A 22,575-nucleotide genomic window follows, 5' to 3' on the forward strand; every position below is an offset into this window, starting at 1 on the left:
GTACAGATTGGTGATTTAAATTCTTAGGGTTTCAAGCTTTGGTAGATTATAATTAAAAATATTTTTAAATCTTGAAATTTTCAGATAATTTGTTAATTGTCAGCTGAGCACAAAAATTAAAATTTGAAATTTTGCTCTTATTTAGAATTAAGTGAAAGAATTGTCCTGTAAAAAATTATATTTATTGACAACTAATTTTGCAACTATGATAGATGGCATGTGCCGAAATAAGTATAAAAATCCATAGCGGTATATAAGTATATACAATTTAATGGACAAATATAGGCAGCCCCCATTATATTAAATTAAAAACAAAAGTTTTGTTTAAACTGAAAGTAAGGAAACACTTGTAAGTGAAAAGTGTAAGAAAGTAAGTGAAAGACTTTTAAACGAAGAAAAATTATTTTATATATGAAAAGGGCTGTAGCCTCCTCAACGCCCCGGTCTTTACGCTGCAGTTTTTTGTTTTTATAAAACTAGATTTGTGAGAAAGAATAAACTTTTGCGTAAAGAGCGGGGCTTGGAGGAGGGGTCATCACCTTTCATATACGGAATAATTTCTGCTCGTTTTAAGTTTTGATTTCGCTCCTAACTTTCAGTTTAAAAAACATGTTTTTGTATTTAATTTCTGAACGTCTTTAAATTAATTCAGGTTTTGATGTTTGCCAACCGCGAATGAATAATTAAAACAAAATTTGTATATTAATTTTTTTTTTGCGTAATGGCTTTCTAAAAATTTTGATTGGCCGGTTTTGAGAAAAAAAGGTGGGGGAGAGGGCATAGTGGACCTCCTATTTGTTTGGTTACTTAAAAAGGTTTAGTAACAAAACTAATTGGTCTTTTAAAAGGTTTAATTACCACTAAACCTTTTTTCACTTTATTTACAAACGTTTCTATTGGTGAAAAATATACGTAACTTTCAAATGAACATACTTCTATATTCGTATGTTTTTATAACGTATAAGAGGGGGTTAGCCACTTTGTCAATACCTCGCTCTGTACGCTAAAGTTTTAATTTCGTTCCAATTCTTTAAGAATAACCCCTGAATCACGAAGGCTGTTTGAATTACTAAAAATACTTTAGCGTACAGAGCAAGGTATTTAGCGGGGGATGAACCCCTTTGTATACGTAATAATTTCTGTTTTTAAGTTTTAATGTTGCTCCTTACTTTCAGTCGAAAAAAAATGTTTTTAATTTAATTTTTCATTGTTTTTTTTTAAATAATGTTGGAAAATCCAGCACTCCCCTCATGTAAATTCTCTTCCCCAAGCAAATTTATCCATGGAAAGATCTTTCCGCGTAAAAAATAAAACAAAACAAAAACACATAAACACGCATCCGTGATCTTTCTTCTGGCAAAAAAAAAAACAAAACAAAAAAAAACATTTAGTAGATAGGAGCTTGAAACCTCTCCAGTTGAGTTTTCTGATACGCTGAATCTCAAGGTGTGGTTTTCATTAAGATTCTATGACTTTCAGCTACTATGACTTTCATTTTGCAACTATGATAGATGGCATGTGCCGAAATAAGTATAAAAATCCATAGCGGTATATAAGTATATACAATTTAATGGACAAATATAGGCAGCCCCCATTATATTAAATTAAAAACAAAAGTTTTGTTTAAACTGAAAGTAAGGAAACACTTGTAAGTGAAAAGTGTAAGAAAGTAAGTGAAAGACTTTTAAACGAAGAAAAATTATTTTATATATGAAAAGGGCTGTAGCCTCCTCAACGCCCCGGTCTTTACGCTGCAGTTTTTTGTTTTTATAAAACTAGATTTGTGAGAAAGAATAAACTTTTGCGTAAAGAGCGGGGCTTGGAGGAGGGGTCATCACCTTTCATATACGGAATAATTTCTGCTCGTTTTAAGTTTTGATTTCGCTCCTAACTTTCAGTTTAAAAAACATGTTTTTGTATTTAATTTCTGAACGTCTTTAAATTAATTCAGGTTTTGATGTTTGCCAACCGCGAATGAATAATTAAAACAAAATTTGTATATTAAGTTTTTTTTTGCCTAATGGCTTTCTAAAAATTTTGATTGGCCGGTTTTGAGAAAAAAAGGTGGGGGAGAGGGCATAGTGGACCTCCTATTTGTTTGGTTACTTAAAAAGGTTTAGTAACAAAACTAATTGGTCTTTTAAAAGGTTTAATTACCACTAAACCTTTTTTCACTTTATTTACAAACGTTTCTATTGGTGAAAAATATACGTAACTTTCAAATGAACATACTTCTATATTCGTATGTTTTTATAACGTATAAGAGGGGGTTAGCCACTTTGTCAATACCTCGCTCTGTACGCTAAAGTTTTAATTTCGTTCCAATTCTTTAAGAATAACCCCTGAATCACGAAGGCTGTTTGAATAGAATAAATAGCTTTTTTTGAATTACTAAAAATACTTTAGCGTACAGAGCAAGGTATTTAGCGGGGGATGAACCCCTTTGTATACGTAATAATTTCTGTTTTTAAGTTTTAATGTTGCTCCTTACTTCCAGTCGAAAAAAAATGTTTTTAATTTAATTTTTCATTGTTTTTTTTTAAATAATGTTGGAAAATCCAGCACTCCCCTCATGTAAATTCTCTTCCCCAAGCAAATTTATCCATGGAAAGATCTTTCCGCGTAAAAAATAAAACAAAACAAAAACACATAAACACGCATCCGTGATCTTTCTTCTGGCAAAAAAAAAAAAAACAAAACAAAAAAAAACATTTAGTAGATAGGAGCTTGAAACCTCTCCAGTTGAGTTTTCTGATACGCTGAATCTCAAGGTGTGGTTTTCATTAAGATTCTATGACTTTCAGCGGTTTTTTTCCCTTATTTTCAAAAGTGAGGCACATTTTCCTAGGCTAGTAGCTTTTGATGGGTAAGACTAAACTTGATGAAACTTACATATTTAAAATCAGCATAAAAATTGTTACAACGGACTGTTTGAAACATAGCTACATTTTATGAGTGTTTATTATACTGTTGTTTATATTTCATCAGTCAATGCTCGGAAAAAAAATCGATGCCATTCCACTTTTTAAACAGAGGATTTCTTGAAGATGCGACAAACGAGTTCTGATGCTGCAATACTATTTGAAAAAGTATAAAATTACAAAAAATGTCAGAAACGCTTATTTTTTGCTGAGTTTCTTTGCCGGCCGCCGTTTTGCTTCAGTGGAATTCTCCCCTGGACATGGATCTCACACAGACGAAGAGGCTTTCAAACGTTCAGTATCCCCCTTGGCCTTGTAGTGCTGTTCAATCTCGGTTTCCAAATACCCCTGGTGTTTGTTGGGGATGAACTTCAGGATGTACGTGGCATCTTTGATTTTCGCTTCAGATCGATCAATCTTTTTGCCACAAAGTTTGAGCAAAACATGACGTCCAACAACACGGATAGCCAAAGTGTCGGGACACTTTTTAACCGAAGTACATTCTTGTAATATAGTAGCCATTTGCGAGTCTCCAGAGAAGGAAGTTTTGAACCAAACTCTCTTAGCGTATCGTGACGGAACTCAAGTTGTTTTACCTTTGAATACGGTACCAACGTATGCTGGCTTTTGAAAGTCAAAGAACTTTGACTGGGTCATTTGAAGGACATTAAAAGGATGTATCTTTCTTACTTTCAGCTTCAACTTTCAACTTTCTCACCAGGCCTAGTGGGGAAAACAAATCAATGTGCTTTAGGCCCTACTTAAATTTTGAAAACCTTAGTTACGACAAAACCGCTCTCAGGGGACGTAACATTTATACACTATTACTGCTACTATTATTCCTATTGCTACTACTACTACTATGATGCTACATATATGAAAGTGAAAAGTTAACAGAATATTGAGGGGGAATTTGAACTAATTCAAATCACACTAACAGCATGCAGATTGTCAAAAGGATTGCAATTATTTTCATACACACTATGTACAATGTGCATGCAAATTGTCAAAAGGGCATATCTCAAGAACTGATTTGGATTTTAAGTTGAAACTTTTGGAGAATACTTAAAGGGCAAGATGTGTGATAAAACGGTAATGCATGCATATCAGCCTAATACTTATGCTACGGCTACTTTTACTTTTGCTACTAATCCTACTAAAATAATCCAACAACTAATTCAATTGCATCAACTTGTAAGGCTTAGAGTATTAAGCTGAAAAGCGTGTCAAAAGGGTATAAAAAGTGCACATCAACAATATTTTTGGAACGGCTTAACTTGTCAAGGGAAAACTTCTTGGGAATCATGAAAGCGATGTTAAACTGACCAAACAGCAATATGCACATGTCCTACCGCTATTAATACTGCTGCTGCTACTGCTACTACTACTAACAATAAAATACTAACACTACAACTACTTCTACTACCACCGAAACTCGATGAAAAAATTTAAGTGTTTAAAAAATTAAGTGTTTTCACTTTTATAACTTTAATAAATCAAACATTATTTGCTGACAGTGCACATTCATTTCATTTTTTGCTTTAAAATGCAAATTATGTTCTGGCTTTGGGAATTCATTGGGTTTACTGAGCCCTACTTATGTTAAATTCAGCTCATTTTGAGTTTGACTCAGTTATTCATTGTAATTTTTGTTCGTTTTTGGGTTTCATTTATTTATTGATGCTGATCTGTGGTAGTTTTATGCTTAGTAGATTATTTTATTTTAGTTGTGTGTTAACTAATAACGAGGATGAAATTTATTTTGTAAAAAAATAAAGTTTTATGCACAAAATCTGACTGCAGAATGGTTTTGATGATAAAAGTTACAATTAGGATTGAGCATGGGAAAAAGTGGACTAGTAAGATTTAACCTTCGTGGAAGTGGTGGACCAGAATAGGTCCATATAGGGTCCAAGACAAAGTAAAACAGCTCAAAATTGTTCTAGGTCTGCAGTTGTTGGTAGAATAGTAAATTCCAATGCGTCATTTTGAGGTGAAAGTCGCTTAATTCATTGCAATGTTAATTTTCCTATGCTTCGAAAAGGGATCTTGGTCTCTGACCCGACATGTCTTCAAAAGTAGTATTTACACAAGCAATCTTTGAAAGAGGAAATAAAAACAGTTTTTTTTAAACTGCAAGTAAGGAGGGACATTAAAACTTAAAACAAACTGAAATTATTCTGTATATTAAAGTGGTTGTTCCCTCCTCAACGCCTTGCTTTTTAGGCTAAAGTTTTTTATTGTTCAAAAAGGAGAGTTGAGACAAAAAGTCAAACTTTAGCGTAAAGAGCGAGGTGTTGAGGAGAGGACAAACCCTTTCATATACGGAATAATTTCTGTTCCTTTTAAGTTTTAATGTCGCTCCTTACTTGCAGTTATTTTTTTTATATTTAATACTTCCAAATAACCAATATTACTTGTAAACAATAAACAAATTTTATAGCTTGCAGCCCTTCCCCCGGGGACTGTGGGGGATTTAGTCATCCTCACAGATATTGGTATTAACTTTTTCGACTATGTTGAACAAAATGGCTATCTCAAAATTTTGATCCGGTGACTTTGAGAAAAAAGAACGTGGGAGGGGGCCCAGTTACCCTCCAATTTTGAGGTCACTTGAAAAGGGCACTAGAACTATCAATTTTCGTTCAATTGAGCTCTCTTGCAACATTCTAGACCCACTGGGTCGATACGATCAACCCTGTTGGAAAATTAAATACAAAAAAACTAGTTTTTTAACTGAAAGTAAGGAGCGACATTAAAACTTAAAACGAACAGAAATTACTCCGTATATGAAATGGGTTTTCTCCTCCGCAATCCCTTGCTCTTTACGCTAAAGTTTGACTCTTTGCCACAATTCTGGTTTTTAAAACAATTAAAAACTTTCGTGTAAAGAGCAAGGGATTGCGGAGGAGAAAACCCATTTCATATACGGAGTAATTTCTGTTCGTTTTAAGTTTTAATGTCGCTCCTTACTTTCAGTTAAAAAACTAGTTTTTAATATTTAATTTCTGAACGTTTTTGAATTAATGCATGTTTAATTTTGGCTCTCCACACATAAATTATTAAAATGGAATTTGCATATTAATTCCTTTTTTGGCTAAATGGCTTTCTCTTAGTTTTGATCAGACGATTTTGAGAAATAAGGGGTGGGGAAGGAGGCCTAGTTGCCCTGCAATTTTTCGGTTACATAAAAAGTCAACTATAAATTTTAATTTTTAACGAATGTTTTTATTAGTAAAAAATATCCGTAACTTAAGAATTAACTTACGTAACAAACTTTTATATTCTTAAATTTTTGTTATGTATATGAGGGGGTTTTTACCTTCGTTAATACCTCACTCTTTACACTAAATCGTAAGTTTTGTCGCAATTCTTTAAGAATGATCCAGGACCACTGGGTCGATACGATCAACCCTGGGAAAAAGAAAAAAAAACAAAAAACAAACAAACAAACAAATAAACACGCACCCGTGATTTGTCTTCTGGCAAAAAATACAAAATTCTGCATTTTTGTAGATAGGCGCTTGAAATTTTTGCTTGAGGGTTCTCTGATACACTGAATGCGATGGTGTGATTTTCGTTAAGATTCTATGACTTTTAGGGGGTGTTTCCCCCTATTTTCCAAAATAAGGCAAATTTTCTCAGGCTCGTAACTTTTGATGACAAAGACTAAATTTGATGAAACTTATATATTTAAAATCAGCATGAATATCCGATTCTTTTGATGTATATTTAATTAGCATCAAAATTCCGTTTTTTAGAGTTTCGTTTACTATTGAGCCGGGTCGCTCCTTACTACAGTTCGTTACCACGAACTGTTTGAAAGAAAATAATTCGGTATTTCGGGGCTTCTGACATTATTTCTCCTTTGCGGAAGTTAGGCTCAAAATTGGAAAAGGATTATATTTTTTCTCTGGGCCCCTTCCACCTCTTAGCTCGTTTATTTCCATAACAGCAGCTGTTGGGTGATGTCATATGGTAATTAAACCAGACACTCAAGTTAGCATTTTCGCATTTTCAAGTATCACAAGTTGGAAATTTGAAAATGTCAAAAACTATTTCTTACTTGAACTTAACAAGAATTTACTCTTATTAAATAAAAAAAAACAAGTTTTTTAACTGAAAGTAAGGAGCGACATTAAAACTTAAAGCGAACAGAAATTACTTCGTATATGAAAGTTCAAGTAAGAAATAGTTTTTGACATTTTCAAATTTCCAACTTGTGATACTTGAAAATGCGAAAATGCTAACTTGAGTGTCTGATTTAATTACCATATGACATCACCCAACAGCTGCTGTTATGGAATTTTGTTTCTCGTTTGACAGGATATGAAACTCAAATGCTCATTCCAAACAATGAGAATCTTATTTATGGTGACTCACTCACTTTTAAGAAATTTATTTTTCTTAAATAATTAATTATAGGACCCGTTTTAACCAGAATTGCTAAGGCTGTTATAACACGAAAATAAAAAAGGAAGAGGAGGCCTAGTTACCCTTCAATTTGTTTGGTTATCTATGAAGGCCACTTGAACTTTTAGTTTTATTTACGAGCGTTTTCATTAGTAATAAATATACGTAACTTACGTATTAACTTATGCAACCAACTTCTATATTCGTATATTTTTATTACGTTAAGAGGGGAATCGCCCCCTCTTCAATACCTTGCTCTTTACGCTAAAGTTCGAATTTCTGTCCAATTCCTTAAGAATGAACCCTGAATCACAAAGGTCGTTTAATTGGAATGAATGGCTTTTTTAAAATTACTAAAAATACTTTAGCGCAAAGAGAAGGGCATTGAATAGGGGCAAAACCCCTAATATACGTAATAATCTCTTTTTATTTTACTTTAAATCTTGCTCCTTACTTTCTGTTGATTTTTTTTTTTTAATTTATTGTTTTTTTTTAAATAATGATGGCAAATCAAGCACCTTTTTCATGGAAATTATCACCCCCATGAAAAATTTTTTCATGGAAGGACCCTCCTGCGTAACACCAGATAAATTGAGCATGGGAGAGGGGCTATTTGCCCTACTATTTTTTCGACACATAAAAAGGGCACTATAATTTTTGATTTTCTTTCGGATGGGCCCTCTCAAGACATTCTAGGACCACTGGGTCGATGTGATCACCCCTGGGAAAAGGAAAAAGAACAAAAAAAAAGCAAAAACACACAAAACACGCATCCGTGATCTTTCTTCTGGCAAAAACACAAAATTTTACATTTTAGCAGATGGAAGCTTGAAATCTTTACAGTATGAAACACTGAATACACTGAATCTGACAGTTTGATCAAACAGTTCTTGGTAACGAACTGTAGTAAGGAGCGACACGGCTCAATAGTAACCGAGACTCTAAAAAATGGAATTTTGATACCAATAGCAACCTCAAAAGAATCACATTTTAATGCTGAATTTAAATACATAAATTTCATCAAGTTTAGTGTTACCCATCAAAAGTTACGAGCCTGAGAAAATTTGCCTTATTTTAGAAAATAGGAGAAACCGCGCCCTAAAAGTCATAAAATCTTAACGAAAATCACACCATAATATTCAGCGCATCAGAGAACCCTTCTATTAAAGTTTAAAGCTCCTATCTACAAAGATGTGGAATTCTGTATTTTTCGCCAGAAGACAGATCACGGATGCGTGATTTTTTTTTCCCCAGGAGTGATTGTATCGAGTCCAAGAATATCGCGAGAGGGCTCATTCTAACGGAAACTTAAAGTTCTAGCGCCCTTTTTAAGTGATCAAAAATATTGAAGGGCACTTAGACCCCGTCCTACGTACATTTTTTCTCAAAGTCACTGGATCTAAGTTATGAGATAGCCATTCTGTTCAACTTAGTCGAAAAACTAATTTCTATGTCTTTAGGGACGACTTAATCCCCCACAGTACCCAGGGGAGGGGCTGCAAGTTACAAACTTTGATCATTGTTTACATGTAGTAATGGTTATTATGAAGTGTACAGACGTTTTCAGGGGAACTTTGTAACGTTGGTGTGGAAGTGGGTTGGGGGGGGGGCGGTTACGTGGGAGGATCTCTCCACTGAGGAGTTTATCATGAGGGAAGAAAATATCCTTGAAGGGGATGCAGGATTTTTTAGCATTATCACAAAAAAAGTGAAAATAAATAAATAAAAAAAATTCACCTGGAAGTAATGAGTAGCATCAAAACTTAAAACGAAAATAAGATATTACGTATTTAACAGGGTTTCTCTCCTCCTCAATACCTTGTTCTTTTCGCTAAGGTATGTTTTAGTAATATCAGCTATTTATTCTACGGCCTTTGTGATTCAGGGGTCATTCTTAAAGATTTTGAATAAAATTCAAGCTTTACTGTAAAGAGCAAGGTATATACGAGTGAACAAACCCCCTCATATGAGTAATAAAAACACACAAATATGGAAGTTAGTTGTGTAAGTTGATTTTTGAGGTACGTATGTTTATTACTAACAAAAACATCCGCACAAAAATTAAAAAAATCTAATTGCATTTTTAAGGAACCAAAAATCGGAGGGCAACTAGGCTTCCTCACCCACCCCCATTTTCTTATCAAAATCATCAAATCAAAACTATGAGAAACCCATTAAGCAAAAAAAAAAAAAAAATAGTATATAAATTTCATTTTAATTATTCATGTGCGGTGAGCCAGAATCTAAACATGCATTAATTCCAAAACGTTAAAAAATTAAATGAAACAACAAGTTTTTTTTACACTGCAAGTAAGGAGCGATATTAAAATATAAAACCAGCAGAACTTATTCGAATATGAAAGGGATTGTCCCCTCCACAACGCCTCGCTCTTTAGACTAAAGTTTTTTATTGTTTTGAAAAGTGGAGTTGTGACAAAGTCAAACTTTAGCGTAAAGAGCAGGGCGTGGCGGAGGGGACAACCTCTTTCATATTCGAATAATTTTTTGTTATTTAAAAATGCAACTAGATTTTTTTATTTTTTGTACGAACATTTTTGTTAGTAATAAACATACGTACCTCAAAAATCAACATACGTTACAAAATTACTTGCAGTTAAAAAAACATGTTTGTTTTATTTAATTTACATTAAAATTCACTGACTCTTTGGTAGTGTTTCCCCTTTTTTGGAAAATGAGGCAAATTTTCTCAGGCTCGAAACTTTTGGTGGGTAAGACAAAATTTGTTGAAACTTACATATTTAAATCAGCATAAATATCGTTACCACGAACGGTTTGAAACATAACCATATTTGTGACTGTTTGAAACTAAAAAGTTGAGAAATTCTTAAGTAATATTGTAGGTGTGTTCTGTTTCCAGGGTTAACTCAAATTCCCTGAATTTTTTTTTCTACACTTTATAAGTCAATGTTAGAAAAAAAATTGATGTCATTCCGCTGGTTTAAACTGAGAATTCAGAGACCCATGTGTACCGGCTCGATAAAATAATAAACTTAATTATTGGCCTTCTTTCAATCCATGTTTTTTAAGTGATTACTCTAACCTTTCTAGGAGCACTACTTAGTTATACTGGTAGTTATTATAGTCATACTATTAGTTATTTGTTATCGTAGTATACTATTTTAGTAGCAGTATATTAGTTGCAGTATACTCGCAACTCTACTTTTTAAAACAATAAAAAACTTTAGCAAAAAGAGTGGGGCATTGAGGAGGGGAGAGCCTTTTTTATAGGTGTAAAAATCTCTGTCCATTTCAAGTTTTAATTTTTCTCCTTACTTTCAGTTAAAAAACTTGTTTTTTTTAAGGAAGGAGTTACATGAGAAGATTTTTCCAAGTAGAAATTTTTTTGGTTGACGGGAATTTTTCATACAGGGGAAGGTAAATTTTCCGGCGTAATTTAAAAAACGATCATATATTAAATAAAAAAATAAGTTTTTTCAACTGAAAATAAGCGGCGAACTTTAAACTAGAAATGATCAAAATTATTACGTATATGAAGGGGGCTGACCATCTTTAATACCTTGTTGTTTACGCCAAAGTTTGCCTTTTATAAATTTCTAATACAAAAAAAAAAAAAAAAATTATAATAAAATAAAATATAATCATACTTAAATAAAATATAATCACGTAATACAATACAAAACGCAAGCCATGGCGTCTGTTACAGCCTATTTGTAAAGTGCATACTGAATTAATCTCCTGAATAGGACTCAAGCAAAATGAAACAAGACCATCAAAATCATTTACAATTGTTTGATATGTTTTCTAACCATTTATGTTTGTCTGTTTCCAAAAACTACAAATTATCCGTCACAATAGGTCAAAGGTTTGTAGAGGATTGTTGTTCGAGGAGCACGGAGAGGGGGGGGGGGGGTTGAGAAAACTTAAGTTTTGGCGAGTCAGACAAAAAATTCAGGTGAGGGGTTAAAGGGCTTTAAGCTTGATTATTATAATTGAGAAGAGCATAAAAAAGTATCAAGTAGTGGGTTCAGTTAAGAAAAATGAATTTTCCATGCGTGACTCTTTTCTTCAAGTTAATTTAACGGCAAACAAGATTGCAATCAGTAATAGGCGTATTTATTCCGTATGTTCAATTAATTAAAAAAGCTTTTTCCACAAAATAAGTTTTTTAAAAAAAGTAAAAATGAAACCCAAAACAAACATAAATTACAATAAATGACCATGTCAAATTCAAAACGAGCAGAAATTAACATGAGTAGGGCTCAAAACCCCCTATACCTTCCTAATGCTAGAACTTAATTTGAACTTTACTAAAGAAAATACAAATGTATATCATGGTCAGTTTAATACACATATGTTGATTTTGATTCCTTAAAACGTTTATCATATTTTGATTTCTTACAGTTATAAAAGTGAGAACAATTTGATTCTTTCTCTCAACTCTTCATTTTAAAACAGTAAGAAACTTTAGCGTAAAGAGCGGGGTGTTGATGAGGAAGCAGCCCCTTTTGTATACGAAGTAATTTCTGTTCGTTTTAGGTTTGTTACTTTCAGTTAAAAAAACTTGTATTTTTTATTTAATTTCTGAACGTTTTTGAATCAATGCATGTTTTGATTTTGGCTCTCTGCAGAGGAATAATTAAAACGAAATTTGCATATTTTTTGTTTTGGCTAAATGGCTTTCTCATAATTTTGATCGAATGATTTTAAGAAAAAAGAGCGGGGGAGGAAGCCTAGTTGCCCTCAGATTTTCGGTTAATTAAAAAGGCAACTAGAACTTTTAATTTTTTACGAATCTTTTTATTAGTAAAAGATATACGTAACTTATAAATTAGCTTACGTAAAGAACTTTTGTATTCTCATGTTTTTATTACATATATGAGGGGGTTTGCCCCCTCGTCAGTACCTCGCTCTTTACAATAAGCTTAAATTTTGTCCCAATTCATTAAGAATGACCCCTGAATCACAAAAGCCGTAGAGTAAATAGTTGAAATTACTAAGAAAATACTTTAGCGTAAAGATTGAGGTATTAGGAGGAGGTGAGCCCCTCATATGGGTAATAATTTCTGTTCGTTTTAAGTTTTAATACTGCTCCTTACTTAAAGCTGAAAAAACTTTTTCATATTTATTTTTTCATTTTTTTTAAGTAATGCTAGTAAATCCTGCGTGCCCTTCATGCAAATTTTCTTCCCCCATGACAAATTCCTCGATGGAAAGTTGCCCCAGCATATCCTCCTCTTCTCAACCCGTCCCCCAGCCAACAAATCCTCCTGAAAACGCCTGTACACTTCCCAATAACCATTGCTATATGTAAGCACTGGTCAAAGTTAGTAACTTGTAGCCCCTCCCACGGGGACTGTGGGGGAGTAAGTCGTCCCCAAAGACATAGTTATAAGGTTTTTCGACTACGTTGAATAAAATGGCTATCTCAGAATTTTGATCCGTTGACTTTGGGAAAATAATTAGCGTGGGAGGGGGCCTAGGTGCCCTCCAATTTTTCTGGTCACTTAAAAAGGGCACTAGAATTTTCATTTCCGTTAGAATGAGCCCTCTCGCAGCATTCTAGGACAACTGGGTTGATACGATCACCCCTGGGAAAAAAAAACACGCATCCGTGATCTGCCTTCTGGCAAAAAATACAATATTCCACATTTTTGAACTTGAAACTTGAAACAATAGGGTTCTCTGATACGCTGAATCTGATGGTGTGATTTTCGTTAAGATTCTATGACTTTTAGGGGGTGTTTCCTCTTATTTTCTAAAATAGCGCAAATTTTCTCAGGCTCGTAACTTTTGATGGGTAAGACTAAACTTGATGAAACTTATATGTTTAAAATCAGCATTAAAATGCGATTCTTTTGATGTAGCAATTGCTATCAAAATTCCATTTTTTTTAGAGTTTTGGTTACTATTGAGCCGGGTCGCTCCTTACTACAGTTCGTTACCACGAACTGTTTGATTAAATAAAAAAAAAGTTTTTCAACTGAAAGTAAGGAGCCATATTACAACTTAAAAGAAAAATAATTACTCCATATATGAAAAGGACTGTTCCCTTCTCAACGCCCTGCACTTTACGCTAAAGTTTGACTTTTTCTCACAACTCTACTTCTTAAAACAATAAAAAAACTTTACCGTAAAGAGCGGGGCGTTGAGGAAGGAACAGCTTCTTTCATATACGGAGTAATTTCTGTTCGTTTTAAGTTTTAATGTCGCTCCTTGCTTTCACTTGAAAAACCTGTTTTTCTATTTAATTTCTGAACGTATTTGAATTGATGCATATTTTAATTTTGGCATTCCGCACATCGATAATTAAAACTAAATTTAGAAATTAATTTTGTTTTGGCTAAATAGTTTTCTCATAGTTTTGATAGGACAATTTTGAGAAAAAAGGGGTGGGGGTGGAGGCCTAGTTGCCCTCCAATTTTATGGTTACTTAAACAGGTAGTTAGAACTTTGAATTTTCTTACGAACGTTCTTGTTAGTAATAAATAAACGTAACTTATAAATTAACTTACGTAACGAGCTTCTATATTTTTATATATTGTTATTACGTATATGAGAGGGTTCACCCCCTCGTCAATACCATGCTCTTTACACTAAAGCTTAAATTTTATTCCAACTCTTTAAGATTGACCCCTGAATCACAAAGGTCGTAGAATAAATAGTTGAAATTACAAAAACACTTTAGCGTAAAGAGCGAGGTATTAAGGAGGAGATGAAATTCTCGTATGCGTAATCATTTCTGTTCGTTCTAAGTTTTAATGCTGCTCCTTACATCCAGTTGAAAAAACTTTTTCAAGTTTATTTTTTCATTTTTTTTTTCAAGAATGCTAGAAAATCCTGCGCCACCTTCATGGAAATTTTTTCCCCATGATCAATTCTCCTTGAAAAGATCATCTCATGTAACCCCCTCCCCTCAAATCCCCTTACCCAACCAGAAAAAATCCCCCTGAAAATTTATGTGCACTTCCCAATAACTATTATAAGTAAACAATGGTGAAAGTTTGTAACTTGCAGCCCTTCCTCAAGGAACTGTGGGGAGTAATTTGCCCCTAAAGACATAGTTATTAGGTTTTCTGACTATGCCGAAAAAAATGGCTATCTCAAAATTTTGATTCATTTACTATGAGAAAAAATGAGCGTGAGAGGGGGCCTAGATGCCCTCTAATATTTTTGGCCACTTATAAAGGGCATTAGAACTTTTAGTTTCCGTTATAATGAGCTTTTTGCGACATTCTAGGACCAGAGGGTCGATACGATCATCCTTGGGGAAAAGAAAAAAAAAACAAATAAACACGCACCCGTGATTGGTCTTCTGGCAAAAAAAAATCGAAATTCCACATTTTTGTAGATAGAAGCCTGAAACTTCTACAGTAAGGCTCTCTGATACGTAAAATGTGATGGTGTGATTTTCGTTAAGATACTATGACATTTAGGGGTAGTCAGAGCGCCAAATTCTGTATCTCGCTTATTTCGACTAGTACCCATGCCGGAAGGTACAAAAGAGTTAAGGGTGGATCCCAAGGTAGTCGACCATGCTGAAAACGAATATCGTAGGGCGCATTTTCGCCGTTGGGGCCAATCCGAGATATAGGCCAAAAACACCAAGTTTGGCCTATAATGGGGTTCGACGATTCTAAAATTTTTTTTACAGATAAGATTGGTCAAATCCAGCGTACTCTTACATCAACAGAAAGAAGAGACTTGGGCCTACACGAATATGATTTTTGTTTAAAAAAAAAAAAAAAAAAAAAAAAAAAAAAAAAAAAAAATAGTACACTTTTTACGGCAGTCTAAAAAAAGTAAGATTTTTGTCAACAAATTTCTAACAGAAAAGTTAAAAACTGAAATTTTTTCCAGATAAAGTATTTTTTCTTTATATTAAAAAAGAAAGCCCTTTTAATTCCAAACACATTGAGCTAAGAAAAAAAGTTTAAATTATTGTATCTGGTATATAACTTTTTTAGCAAGTGTACCCGATAATAGGAATTTTGTTTAGTAACCTGCTACCTAGCCTGAAGTTGATTGATAAGCTAAGTAGAAGAAATCGATAAGCAGAAGACGAAAAAGAAAAGTGAGTCAGGTAGGCCAAGATAAAAAAAACAACAGTTACTTCAGGTTGATTCAACATATGATTAAATAAAAAAAAACTAGTTTTTTGTACTGAAAGTAAGGAGCGACATTAAAACTTAAAACGAACAGAAATTACTCCGTATATGAAATGGGTTGTCCCCTCCGCAGTCCCTCGCTCTTTACGCTAAATTTTGACTCTTTGCCACAATTCTACTTTTTAAAACAATTAAAAACTTTAGCGTAAAGAGCGAGGGACTGCGGAGGGGACAACCCATTTCATATACGGAGTAATTTCTGTTCGTTTTAAGTTTTAATGTCGCTCCTTACTTTCAGTACAAAAAACTAGTTTTTTTTTATTTAATTTCTGAACGTTTTTGAATTAATGCATGTTTGATTTTGGCTCTCCGCACATAAATTATTGAAATGAAATTAGTATATTAATTTTTTTTGGCTAAATGGCTTTCTCTTAGTTTTGATCAGACGATTTTGAGAAATAAGGGGTGGGGAAGGAGGCCTAGCTGCCCTCCAATTTTTCGGTTACTTAAAAAGGCTACTAGAACTTTTAATATTCAACGAACGTTTTTATTAGTAAAAAATATACGTACCTTAAGAATTAACTTACGTAACAAACTTTTATATTCTTATATTTTTATTATGTGTACGAGGGGGTTTGTACCCTCGTTAATACCTCGCTCTTTACACTAAATCGTAAGTTTTGTCCCAATTCTTTAAGAATGACCCCTGAATCAAAAAGGCCGTAGAATAAATAGTTGAAATCACTAAAAATATTTTAGCATAAAGAGCGAGGTATTTATCTCCTCCTAAATAACTCGCTCTTTACGTTAAAGTATTTTTAGAACCCCTCATATGCGTAATAATCTCTGTTCGTTTTAAATTTCAATGCTATTCCTTACTTTCATTTGAAAAAACGTTTTCATGTTTATTTTTTCATTGTTTTTTTTATAGTAATGCTAGAAAATCCTGCGCCCTTTTCATTGAATTTTTCTTCCCCCATGACATATTCCTCAAAGGAAAGATCCTCCCACAAAGCCCTCTCCCATCAACCCCACCCCCCAAACCAAAAAATCCCCATGAAAACGTCTGTACACTTCCCAATAACCATTACTATATGTAAACACTGGTCAAAGTTTGTAACTTGCAGCCCCTCCCTCAGGGATCGTGGAGGAGTAAGTCATTCCCAAAGACATAGTTATTATGGTTTTCGACTATGTTGAACAAAATGGCTATCTTAAAACTTTAATCTGTTGACTTTTGGAAAAAATGAGCATGGGAGGGGGCCTATTTGCCCTCCAATTTTTTTGGTCACTTAAAAAGGGCACTAGAACTTTTCATTTCCGTTAGAATGAGCCCTCTCGCGACATTCAAGGACCACTTGGTCGATAAGGTGACCCCTGGGAAAAAAAAACAAAAAAAAAACAAACAAACAAATAGCCTAAACACGCACCCGTGATTTGTCTTCTGGCAAAAAATACAAAATTCCACATTCTTATGATAGGAGCTTGAAATTTTTGCTATAGAGTCCTCTGATATACCAAATGCGATAGTGTGATTTTCGTTAAGATTCTATGACTTTTAGGGGATTTTCCCCCTTTTTTCCAAAATAGGGCAAATTTTCTCAGGCTTGTAGATAGGAGCTTGAAACTTCTATAGTAGGGTTAAGTTATATATTTAGAATCAGCGTAAAAATTCAATTCTTTTGATGTATCTTTTAGCATCAAAATTCCGTTTTTTGGAGTTCCGTTTACTATTGAGCCGGGTCGCCCCTTACTACAGTTCCTTACCACGAACTGTTTGAAAAGAAAATAATTCGGTATTTGTAGATAGGAGCTTGAAACTTCTATAGTAGGGTAAACTTATATATTTAGAATCAGCGTAAAAATTCAATTCTTTTGATGTATCTTTTAGCATCTAAATTCCGTTTTTTGGAGTTCCGTTTACTATTGAGCCGGGTCGCCCCTTACTACAGTTCCTTACCACGAACTGTTTGAAAAGAAAATAATTCGGTATTTCGGGGCTTCTGACATTATTACTCCTTTGCGGAAGTTAGGCTCAAAATTGAAAAAGGATTATATTTTTTCTCTGGGCCCCTTCCACCTCTTAGTTCGTTTATTTTCCCGTTAGTTTTCACCTGTTTTCGCTTTATAGTTGTGTTATCTCTTAGCAGTTCTTTCGTTAGTTGAGTTATGGTTGTGGTATATATGTTTTATCGCTCGTATAGTTGTGTTATTTTCGAATTATACTCCATAATAGAGAGGCTCCGAACACCCAGCATTGTATATTAAACTCTTAATTTGACGTTTTTTTCTAACGTGACCAGATTCGTCCTGCGCCCTTTTCATTGAATTTTTCCCCCCATGGCATATTTCTCCAAGGAAATATCCTCCCACATAGCCCCCTCCCTCAACCCTACCCCCAAAACCAAAAAAATCCCCCCTGAAAACGTCTGTACACTTCCCAATAACCATTATTATATGTAAACACTGGTTGAAGTTTGTAACTTGCAACCCCTCCCCCAGGGACTGTGGGGGAGTAAGTCATCCCCAAAAACATAGTTATTATGATTTTCGACTATGCTAAATAAAATGGCTAACTCAAAATTTTGATCCGTTGACTTTGGGAAAAAAATGAGCGTGGGAGGGGGCCTAGATGCCCTCCAATTTTTTTGGTCACTTAAAAAGGGCACTAGAACTTTTCATTTTCGTTAGAATGAGCCCTCTTGCGACATTCTAGGACCACTTGGTCGATACGATGACCCCTGGAAAAAAAAAAAAAAAAAAAAAAAAAAAAAAAAACAAACAAATAAACACGCACCCGTGATTTGTCTTCTGGCAAAAAATGCAAAATTCCACATTTTTGTAGATAGGAGCTTGAAACTTCTATAGTAGGGTTCTCTGATACGCTGAATCTGATGGTGTCATTTTCGTTAAGATCCTACGACTTTTAGGGGGTGTTTCCCCCTATTTTCCTAAATAAGGCAAATTTTCTCAGGCTCGTAACTTTTGATGGCTAAGACTAAACTTGATGAAACTTATATATTTAAAATCAGCATTAAAATGCGATTCTTTTGATGTAGCTATTGATATCAAAATTCAATTTTTTAGAGTTTTGGTTACTATTAAGCCGGATCGCTCCTTACTACAGTTCGTTACCACGAACTGTTTGATCCTGACGCAAATACTGATTTGCTGATGGACGATAATGAATAATATGACACAAATTTGGAAGATCAGAAAAATATGAAAGAAATAGAATTTTTAAAAGCACTTTTGGTGTTGTAAAGTTGGCTGGTAAAAGGAGTGTAAAACCTCGAAAGGAGTGAAAGTATATGGGGTATCGTATGATACTATTCAACGACTCCTAGCAACAGCGGTAGACGAAATGAGGACTCACACCACAGTAGAAAGCGTCTATGTTCCTCCTGGCATAATAAAAGATGATGATTCGTTGATCCAATTTATACATGGTAACCTTGACTTTCTATGGTCCTCCCTCGATGGCACATCGACTCATATTTCTAGTATGGCAATGGTGCAGACCTTGGAGCTCTCACAGGACACCCAATCAAAAGTCGCCGTGTCATCTAAGCACCAGAGAAACAGGTCAGTTGAATGTCTACCAAAATAAAAGCTTGAAATCAAGTGTCAGGGATCGAATATCTTAAGGAAAACGATGATTGAGAAAGAACTCCTTCCTGGTAACTTACTTCTCGAGACTCCAAAGGAAATTAGACACTTGGACAAGGCGATAATGCTGGTTAGAGAATGCCCAACATAGCTTGTGGCCACAGAAGAAGGTACCCCGTCGTTACCAAGCTATCGAACGATTTGCACTAAAGTCTCGAAGGAAAATGTTCCTAAAAGCAACGTGTTTTACTTGCCTTTCCTTCATGAAGCACCAAACTACCATGCAACAGTCGAAAAATCACTGCGAACGTTCATGGTGATGAGTAAAGCTGTCGGATGTGATGATACAGTGGTCATGCAAGATCTTTTCATTTATCAGCTAGCATAGGAAGTGAAAATTAAATACCCGGATGACTTCAAAAACGTAATCCTACGGATGGGAGGCTTCCACCTCCTGCTCAACTATCTCAAGGCAGTTGGTAAGATGATGGAAAGCTCCGGACTCAAAGAGATTATAGTGCAGGCAAAGCTGCTGCTTCCTGTACTTGCGAAAAGGTATTTCAAGGGAAAGGCTACTACCAAGCTATCAATGCCTACTGCATACTGTACGAGGTCTTGCCTGCCCTCTACTGGGAGTCCTTGGAAGAGTATTACTCTGAAGCACAAGAAGACTTATCTCGTCTGGACCAGCTGGGTAGTGCCATTGAGTTATTCAGGACTTCATTGACGAACGGTGCTAACGCACGCACTGCACTTCGGGAGGCAAACGATACCTTAATCACTTTGGCTCCCATAATGAACATCTTCGACACCCTGCGAAATGCGTCGCCCGCGTTTGTTTTCTGGTGGATGTTCTTGGAAATACTTGAAATAGCGATTTAATTCATTCAATTTGAACGAGACTATGACTGGGACAAGTGTGTCTCACTTGACAGCAACTGCTCGGATGTTGCCATACCTGGCGGTGGCTGACCATCCTCAGTATACAAGATGTCTCATACAGTATGATACATTGAAACATCACGAAGACAATCAGTCGACGACGACGCGATTATAACTTTCGCAAGATAGAGTTTGAGACATTTTCACCATAGAGTTCGAGACATTGAAGAGAATCATTACTGCTCAGCTGAGCTACGGTGAAGAAAAGGAGAAAGCGAAAAGGAGAAAAGGATGAAAGATCATCACAAAAGAGATTCTTCCTTTCCCTCCATCCATTTCTGAATATCTTCTGCAACAATCAACCAAGACATCCTCTGGCTGGAAAATGAGGACAAGAACAAATGAACTGGCTAAGAAAAAAAGGAGGACTTGCAGCTTGGCCGGCGACTTTGAAATCCAAAAAAAAAAAACATCAGCTTCAGTACACATCATTGACCTAGTGTCCAAGATAAGGTCATATCGGCCTCCCAGGTTTGAAACAATCAAATCCTTTGCGGAAAGATTGCTTCTATCGCTGCTGAATGATCTTCCGGAAGCTATTTCTGAAGTCCACATTGTCGCAGATCGGTACGACGAGTTGTTTGGGAAGCTCACGGAGACCGAAGAGTCGATCTCCTTCAAATCAGCATGCAGATTCCGACGAGGGAAAGGGAAAAACCTCCAGATTAACGCTCTCAGCACAATTGAAGAAAGGGATGCCGCTCTTGCAAGCTCAGCGTCTAAAAATGGGCTCATCGAAATTTTGTGTGAAACCTGGGAGCAGATGGGTGATCAGCTTCCGAACGCACACAACCTTTTTCTCTCAGGTGGGCTCAAGGAGAGATTCAAAGGGTCTCTGGTCGAGCGTAGCTGCAGTCCAACTTTACCAGAACACTGTGACTACAAGGAACGCTTGTGCTCCCACCACAAAGAGGCTGACCAAAATCTTATAGCACATGCCAAGTACGCTAGAAATTACGCTTGTAGCATCGTTGTGCATGCCAAGGACACAGACATGGCCGTAGCCTGTGTTCATTTTTTTGAAGAGCTTCAAGCTGAAGGACTGAGCAAACTTTTCTTGAAGTTCCCGACTTACATTATCCCAGTACACGAGCTGGCGGATGGAGTCCACTTGTCCAAAGAGGAGCAGATTATGTTACCGTTCGTGCACTGTCTGTCAGGGTGTGACACAACGAACTTTTTCTTCGGCGTCGGGAAAGCTTCTTTCTTTCTTTTCCGCGGCGTCTCAAACTTTTGCCTCAAAAATAGTGTCTGTGACGGAGCGGATCAAGAATGCAGAAGGGAAGCTTTCAGTCGACGTGTTTAGAGAAGTTTACGACCTATCAAAATCCCTGGTCATTGAAATGTACGGTAAACAGGCCGGATTCAATTCACTGGCCAGTGTAAGGGCTTACATTTGGTGCCAGAAACACGATGTGAGAAGACTGCCACCTTCTGACGACACCTTCGAGCCATGCATACGAAGAGCCATATTTTCTAAATGGATAATCTTGTCGTCAGTACAGGCTTGGCTGAACATTCTGGATCCACTTCTACATGGATGAAAGATGGCTGAAGGGGGATTAGATGCGGTCGTCTCAAGCTGTAAAGGAGCATCAAGCCTGAAAGCTTACTGCAGATGCAAAAGTGGAAGATGCAGGAAAGACTGTAGCTTCTCAAAAATGAAAGGATGCTGAAGCTTATTCTCCTGCCGTGGACCGAGAAGGCCATGCAGGGAGTCTGACCTTGCCCCATCTGAATTATCGGAAGAAGAAAATGAGGAATATTTTTGAAAGTTTTATTTGATACCTTCTACTTTTAATTACAACAGGTCCCTAATCAGTCACTATTACCCAATTTTACGGGCAGACCGAGTAAGACAACTGCAGTGCGCCGACTGAATCCATCTGTGAAGCAGAATTATTTCAAGTAGTAAATAGCTCAGTCGTATAAGTGGCAAATCAGGTCCCAAAAAGGTAATTGCAGACGCCTTAGTACACCAGAAAACATAGTCGTCCATTCTAAAAAAATACTTTTTTTAGTCAACATTTTTTTAGACCTATTTTTATTTTTAAGTAAAAGTCAAAAATTTTAAACATTTAGGAAGTTTGAAGTATTCCTACTCTTTGAAGAAAAAAATTATGTTCCTTTTCACGATGCGGCTAGCGATCATTTCAGTGACACTGCAAAAAAAAATCGCAGAAATTTCAAATAAATAGTTTGTATTTTTATAGCTCAAATTGTGCGGAATTAAATGAACTTTCTTTTCGAATATGAAAAAAAAGTTTGTTACCTTGAAGAAATTTTGAGTTTTTAGCCTTTCTTTGAAATATTTGTCGAATTTTACAGCACTTATTTTGAAACTGCAGTAAATAGAGAAAAAAATGTTGTTTTTTTTCAATTTAAAAATCATATTCTTGTAGATCTAGATCTCTTCTGTCGATTGATGTAACATTACGCCGGATTCCTCAACCTAATAACTCACAAAAAAATCCTGAATCGTCACACTTAGTTATAGGCTAAATTTGACGTTTTTGGCCTATATCTCAGAAACGCCCCAGCGGCGAACATGCTCCCTACGATATTCATTTTCAGAATGGTCGACTACCCTATGATCCGTCCTC

The 22,575-nt window shown here is 35.4% G+C and overlaps 1 protein-coding gene across 1 annotated transcript in view; it reads right to left on the reverse strand.

The window, feature by feature from the left end:
- LOC136036897 (pseudouridine-5'-phosphatase-like) overlaps positions 1 to 22,575 on the reverse strand; it is a 66,813-nt gene that overhangs the window by 38,742 nt on the left and 5,496 nt on the right. The gene's annotated exons all lie outside the window — the stretch shown is intronic.

Source organism: Artemia franciscana, chromosome 16 (genome assembly GCF_032884065.1).
Source record: "Artemia franciscana chromosome 16, ASM3288406v1, whole genome shotgun sequence".
NCBI lineage: Eukaryota > Metazoa > Arthropoda > Branchiopoda > Anostraca > Artemiidae > Artemia > Artemia franciscana.